Here is a 7,610-nt window from a genome sequence, read left to right as displayed (position 1 = left end):
AGCTTGCAGCAGTGGTATGACAATTAATTAAGAAGCCCCTCATCTTCGAATCAAAGAAAACTTGATCAGGCTAAATGGGCATTAGGTGAGGCATATTATCTAAAATCTGAAACATTAAACTGCAGTTATATGCAAAAGGTGTATATGGTAAGAAATTTCACTGGGAGGTTACTTGCATGACAAGTTTGGGAACAAGCTGCGTGTAATCTGATTACTACATTGAAATGTCCTGTTACCGGCATGCGGAGTGAGGATTCGGTCGGCATTGCTGAAATAATGCTGGAACATCACAGATCTGTTATTGATAAAGACAATCGATTAATAGTGAGTCCCTTGAGACAATTCTTCTGGAACAGAATATTCTGGCACTCTCTGAGACCAAGAGGGTAAATATTATACACCCCTTTTCTAAATAATAACTGGCGGAAGTTATTGGGAATCTCCCTAATGGCAGAGCCTGCGGACCTGATGGTCTACCCGTGGAATTTTTTAACGCTTTCTCTGCGGATCTACTTGATTATTTTCTACTGGTTGCCAATATAGTGCTAGATGGGGGCCTGTTACCAGAGTCATTCCTTAAAGGGAATATGGTGAGTATTTCAAACAAGCATTTGCAATGCAATCGGTTCGCCTTTGGGACCTTCTATGTATTTAGCTATGCAGCAGATTAGCCTGGGTGCTGAAACATCTACTGTTATTTAACATGGAGGGAAAATTATCACCTAACTACATGACACACCAGGTATGGGAACACATGGAGAGAAATGTTGCCTTTCAGCTAGAAATGGTATAGTCCAAAGCTCTGTTTTTAACATAAAATCATGGCCTTTGGTGGTCATTTCACTGAAAATACAAAATTTGAAAAATATGTGTTTGTGTATGGGAGCTTGTGGAAGACAATTTCTAGGGACTGGAATCTAGAGAATGCTAAAGTGATTCTGGTATTTTACTGACCTCTGCTGGTCATTTTCTATCAAGAAAGTTAAATAGAGGCAGTTGAACAAGCAAAAAACAATTCTGGCATTTTACTAACCTCTACTGATCATTTTCTATCAAGAAAGTTAAATAGAGGCAGTTGAACCGAAAAAAAGTCCCTAAGAGGAAGCAGACAAGTCCTAGGGCTGATCTCCGGATCCCGCAAAGTACATATACATATAAAGTATATACTAAAGTATATACAAGAGGTCTCAAATGCTCAACCTAAAAAGGGGAAGGACAGTGAGGATCCTAACTCATATCGCCCAATTACACTATTTAATTCAGATTATAAATTTATCACAAAGCTTAGAGCCAACCGATTTAATGCAAGAGCATCAAATTTGAGCCACATTGATCAAAATGGTTTGATTACAGGGAGACAGCTAGGAACAAATACTAAGAATGTACTGGCCGTGGTGCTTTTGCAGGACGCCGCAAAGGCATTTGACCTTGTGGTCTGGGAGACGGTATTTCGTATCTTACCCAGATTCAGCACACCCTCCCAGATCACAGGGCTGATTCAAAGAATCTACCACCATGCCGCAATCAGCATTATTGTCAACTCTACTGAGGTAGGAAAAATCAGTGTTAAGCGAAGGACCAGACAAGGATGCCCGTTGTCCCCCATATTATTTGCCTTGTTTATTGATCCAATGGCCATTGCAATATGAGACAATGCCGATATTAGTCCCCCTCTGCCATCTATGGGGAAACTAAATGATACGCAGACGATATTATGTTAATTCTCAACTGTGATAAGGAAGTTCAGGCAAAAGTTTTTGAGATTTTCACACATTATGAAGGTTTTGGCGGATATTAAATCAAATAAATGAAAACAGAAATAATATTATGTGGATGTAAGCCAGTAGTTTTACATATAGATATTGCCCCATGTGCAAATTCTCAACCAAAAAGACATTTAGGAATTAAGTTTTCGCCATCAATTGTGTATTTATATGATTCACATTTCTCCCAGCTGTTTTTAAAAGTGCAGGATTTATTATCACACTGGGAGTCTCTTCCATTAACTATTACGGGGAGGGTTTAGCTGATTAAGATGTCTGTACTCCCGCTATTCAATTTTCAGCTTTTCTGTGAGTTTTAACTGCATATATTTTTTTAAAGGTCGAGTCCATGTTTACATCTTTTATCTGGAAACACAAAAACCCTTGAATTGCACTAAGCACTTTACATGAGGATTTGGAGAAAGGTGGGCTAGCGCTCCCTAATCTCAGAGACTATCATTTTACATATTTTGCACAATATATGTCTATGTTTACCTTAGAACCATATACAGGAATATATGAGAATTACTTTATTCTGCTAATCTGCACAGAGCAGATTTTTTCAGAAGATATGCAATCCCGGTTTTTAACATTGCAATTCCTTTATCCGAACTCTCTTCTCAATCTGGGACGGAAATTTCTTCTGAAACAATCCAAAATTGGGCTAAAGCTGGGTTTAGGAAAGTCTCTGACTTTATTGTGATGGAAAGGTGGCTCAATATTTCCGAAATCCACGATTTAATCCAAATTTATTTCCTTCTTCTTGGCTCATTACTTCAACATCGCGTTGTCATTATAGAGTGTATCTCTTACTGTTCCTTGTTCAATACTGACATCGTGTGGTATTTTGTGTAACTTCAGTTCAAACACCAGCAATTTAAACAGTTATTTGCACACGATATGTATTAAAGTATTTATGCAAGTTTTGGTGCAAGTCAAACCTATCAGTGATTTGCACACTAATTTCAAAGACAGTCATTTCTGTCATTTGCACTTCAGTTCAAACACCAGCAATTTAAACAGTTATTTGTACACAATATTTATTCAAGTATGTATGCAAGTTTTGGTGCAAGTCAAACCTATCAGTGATTTGCACACTAATTTCAAAGACAATCATTTCCGTGATTTGCACACATTATTCATTCAAGTATTTAATGCAAGTTTTGGTGCAAGTCAAACTTCCTGTGATTTGCACACTAATTTCAAAGTCAGTCATTTCTGTGATTTGCACACAACATTTATTCAAAGTGCAGAGATTCTACAAATCTTGTTGCAAGTCAAGTCTTCAGTGATTTGCACACTACTTTCAAAGACAGTTTTTTTTCTTTGAATTGCACACTACATTTTGTTTTTCTACTTCAAGTGTAAATATTTTTCAATTTTCAATTTGCTCTACATTTCAGCGCAAGACAAGTTTTCAGTGATTTGCACATTAGTTATATTTTATTTACATTATCTTCAATTGTATTTGTTTAATTTCTAACAGTCCTCACTTATTTTATTCCTACAGCATGTCTACTATGCCGTCGATCAATGCTCCCCCTTCCTGTTTAGAAACTCCAGGAGAACCACCTGTTAAGTGGGATATTTGGTTCAATGCTTTCAAGACGTATCTAGGGGCTATTGGAGCTTAAGATATCGTCCTGAAAGTAAGAAATGTTTATTACTACATTCTCTTGGATTTGAGGGAAGATCAATATTTAAACATCTGCCTGATTTAGCTGATAATGGTGATGTGCTAGATGATTATCAAAGTATTGTAGCTAAACTTAAGTTACGTTTTGACAAACAACCTAGTCTCATAGTACTCAGACATAAGTTGAAAAAAAAACAAGCTGAGAATGAGGATGTTGATACTTATATCTCGATTCTCAGCAAGTTTGCTTCATTGTGTGTTCTTGAAAATTTCACTGAGCAACTTATTCGTGACCAATTTTTTTGCCATTGCAAAGACAAACAAATTAGACAAAAATTACTTTCTATGGATAATCCTTTACTTGATGTTACTATCAAGATTGCAAAAAGTATTGAGACCTCTCAAATTTCTCTTAAAGAACTTGAAGATAAACCTGTCGAAAATGTCAATTTTTTTGGCCCTTCTAAAAAATTCAAGAACAAGTTTTCTAAGAAGACTAGCAATATTTCTACTAAAATCAAATCTGATACAGTTATACCTAGCAATGTTTGTTTATGCTGTGGCAGTTCTTCTCATGCCAAGGGGTCAAAGGGTCCTGCTGTTAATTCAATGTGCAACTGTTGCAAGAAAATAGGGCATATTGCTACAGTTTGTCTAAAAATAAAGTTTCAAAAGAAACCAGGAGCTTGTATCATAGAATCTGACGATGATTCAAAAGGAAAAATTGTTTCAGTTGTTCATGATGAGGTTGTAAGTGATGACACATCTATACCTCTCACTGGTGATCCTTCATTATGTGTTGATCCTATCGTTGAAATCCAGGTTGGTGATAAGAACCTTCATTTTCTGGTAGATTCTGGCATTAGAATTACCATGATAACTGAAAAATTATTAAATGAAACTTGGGGTGAGGGGGAAATGTTTTATCCTGATCGCTCACCCGTTTCCTATGAAGGACGGAAAATTGAACTGTTAGGTTTCATTGAAGATTTCTTGTATTCAAGGGGAGAAGAATCAGAGGCAAGATCTATATAGCTGTCAAGGGTCTCAACATTCTTGGGTGGATTCACCAGGGCCTCTTTGGCATGATATTAAAACCAGGAACAAAAGAACAGGTTATGTTGGTTACTTGCGAAGAGGAGTGCACTAAATGGAAGGCTGAATTTCCTTCGGTCTTTAGAGATGGTCTGGGTAAAATCTCAGGTTTCAAACATAAAATAATTGTTAGGGATTGTGCCATCCCTTTAAAGCACAAACTTAGAAGTGTTTCTTTTAGCATCAGGGAAGACCTTAATAAGGAGTTGTTGAAACTATGTGACAAGGGTATCATTGAACCTACTGAGTCTTCTCTTTGGTTGTCTCCCCTTGTCGTAGCACGAAAACGTGATGGTCAATTGCACGTGTGTGTGGATCTCAGGTCTCTCAACAAAGAGATCTGGGTTGATTCACATCCTTTGCCCAAAATTAGTGATCTATTCACCAGCATTAAAGGGACACGCGTGTTTTCAAAGCTAGACTTGGCTAGCGCCTACTATCAAATAGAACTGCATCCTGACTCTCGTGCTCTTACAGCGTTTGTGTCTCCTCTCGGAACATTTTGTTATCGGAGGATGCCTTTTGGATTAGCCTACGCTGCATCATTGTTCCAGAGATTGATGCAGAACATGTTGGGGTGTAAAGGGAGTCCTAGTTTTTCAGGATGATATTCTTATCTATGCAAAAGACAATGATTCACATGATGTTATTATCAGGAATGTTTTTGCGATTTTCAAAAAAAGTGGTGTTGTACTCAAAACTAAGAAATGTAAATTTATGTGAAAAGAAATTGAATATCTTGGGCATCTACTGTCACATGAAGGAATTAAACCCAGACAAGGGCTTGTTGATGCCATTTTATATGCTCCTATACCCAAAGACAAAATTGGTATCAAATCTTTGTTAGGTTTGCTGGAATATTACTCAAAATGTATTCCTAATTATGCATCTATGGTTAGGCCCATCAGTAATTTGCTCAAGTGCATTTCTAAATATGTGTGGGATGAAGAGTGTGATCGTGCTCTTAAAGAAGTCAAGAGTTCCTTGAAAGATAGTGATGCTCTTACTCCTTCTGACCTTGATTTACCTTGCAGTATAACTGTAGATGCCAGTCAGGTTGGTCTGAGGGCTATTCTCACATAACTGAATTGTGGTCAAGAAAATACTGTTGCTTTTGCCTCAAGAGTGCTTAGGAATGCAGAAGTCCAGTATTCAGTAATTGAAAAAGAATTACTAGCTTGTTGATGGGCCATTGAAAAATATAGGTCATGTGTATGGGGAAGACGTTTCAATTTGATTACTGATCATAAGCCCCTTGTATCGATATTATCTTCTGGTCCCAGTAAATGTTGCACGCCAAGGATTACCAGAATGGTCAGTAAATTACTTCAATATCAGTTAGAGGTTTCACATATCTCTGGGGGAAGGAACACTAGAGCAGATTTTCTGTCACGTTTTCCTCAGAGCAATGGGTCTAGCGAAGGGACCAGTTTTCAAGATGTAAAGGAAGATTCTGAGGATTGCTTTGTTGCTTCCTTAGATATTTTGGTTCTTGCTGTTGTTTCTGAAACAGATTGGAGGACAGCAGTTCTAGGAGAAACTCTTCTACAACAGGTATTCATGTTTGCCAAAAATGGTTGGCCAAAGGAGAAATCTTTGTCTAGTATGCTTCAACCATATTGGAAAGTTAAGTCTGAAATATCAGTGAAAGATAGTTTACTAATGAGATGTGATAAATGTATCCCACCACATTCTTTTAGACCCACAATTATCAAAGAAGCACATGAGGGGCACTTGGGTATCACTCTCACAAAGCGGCGTGTACGTCATGGTTTCTGGTGGCCCAGTATGGATAATGAGATCAGTTTAACGGTTGAAAATTGTCCTGTTTGCCTGCTCATCAGAAAAAACATTGAAGGTTGTTACACCACCTTTATCTCCTATTGAATGTCCGTCTGGTCCATGGGTAAAAGTAGGAAATGATATAATGGGGCCATATGAAATCCTACCTTTAGGAATGAAGTACATACTTGTGTTGATGGACTATACATCCAAGTGGCCTGAGGTTAAGGCAGTCAAAGAATCCAGTTCCTCTGCTGTTGTAAAGGTTCTCAAATAGATATTTTTGAGGGAGGGGTTTCCACAGTTTTTGGTTTCTGACAATGGGATCACATTTTTAAGTGAAGAATTTCAGTTGTTTCTTAAGTCTAGTGGCATTAAACATCTTAAAAGCTCCCTTTATCACCCACAGGCGAATGGTCTCATGGAGAGAATGAACAGAGTTGTGGGTGAGTGTGTGAAGTGGGCTGTTAATGGTAAACATGATGTTTATAGCTCACTTGAAAGCATGTTGTGGTTCTTCAGAACTACACCTCATTCATCTACCAAAGTTTCTCCATTCGAGGTATTAAGGGGAAGAAAGGCTAACAATACCTTTCGTCCAGGATGGATGGGAAAATGGATAGATTCTCTGACAAATGTTGAATCCCTCATGGAAAAGGTTATAACAAATACTACTATTACTCAGGAAAAGGAGAAAAGATAGTTTGAGAAAAAAAAGGTGTCAAATTGGTTCCACTTGTTATTGGTGATTTTGTTCGCATTAAGAATTCGCTTCACACCAAAAAAGGGAAAAGTAAATTAGGTGAACCAGTAAAAGTTATTAGAATCTGTAACAATGCTGTTCAAGTTGAGGGTGGTGGTTGGTGGAATTTATCCAAAGTTGTCAAGACTAGGTCTTGTCCAATTCCTACTGTTCCGAGATTAAATAAACAGCAGGATTCCAAACTATATCCTTTTGGACAACGCAGGATGAGCTCAAGAGCTCACGTTACTCCACATAGGTTTCGTGATTAATATTGTATAGTATTGTATTTATTAATTATAGGTTTTTTTGTATTCTCCTTGGTTTGAAGGAAAGGAGGTATGTTATATTCTAGTTACAGTGTATTAGTTAGTTCCCATGGATGTTACACTGCATTAACTATCTCTCTCTGTGTCAGTGCTGTCATCAGGTCTGTGATGTCATTGTATCTGGTTCCACTTAGAGTGTTATGCTTCAACTGGGTGAGCCAACTGTCTCTGGACACAGATGTGCCAGGCAGATGATCAGCTGTGTAGTCTGTTATCAAATAAACTACTCTTTTTGAACTCTTGCTGTGGAGTAGCTTACTACA

This window comes from Lissotriton helveticus, chromosome 3_1 (genome assembly GCF_964261635.1).
Source record: "Lissotriton helveticus chromosome 3_1, aLisHel1.1, whole genome shotgun sequence".
NCBI lineage: Eukaryota > Metazoa > Chordata > Amphibia > Caudata > Salamandridae > Lissotriton > Lissotriton helveticus.
The sequence above is the reverse complement of the archived record's forward strand: the minus strand, read 5'-3'. Positions refer to the sequence as shown.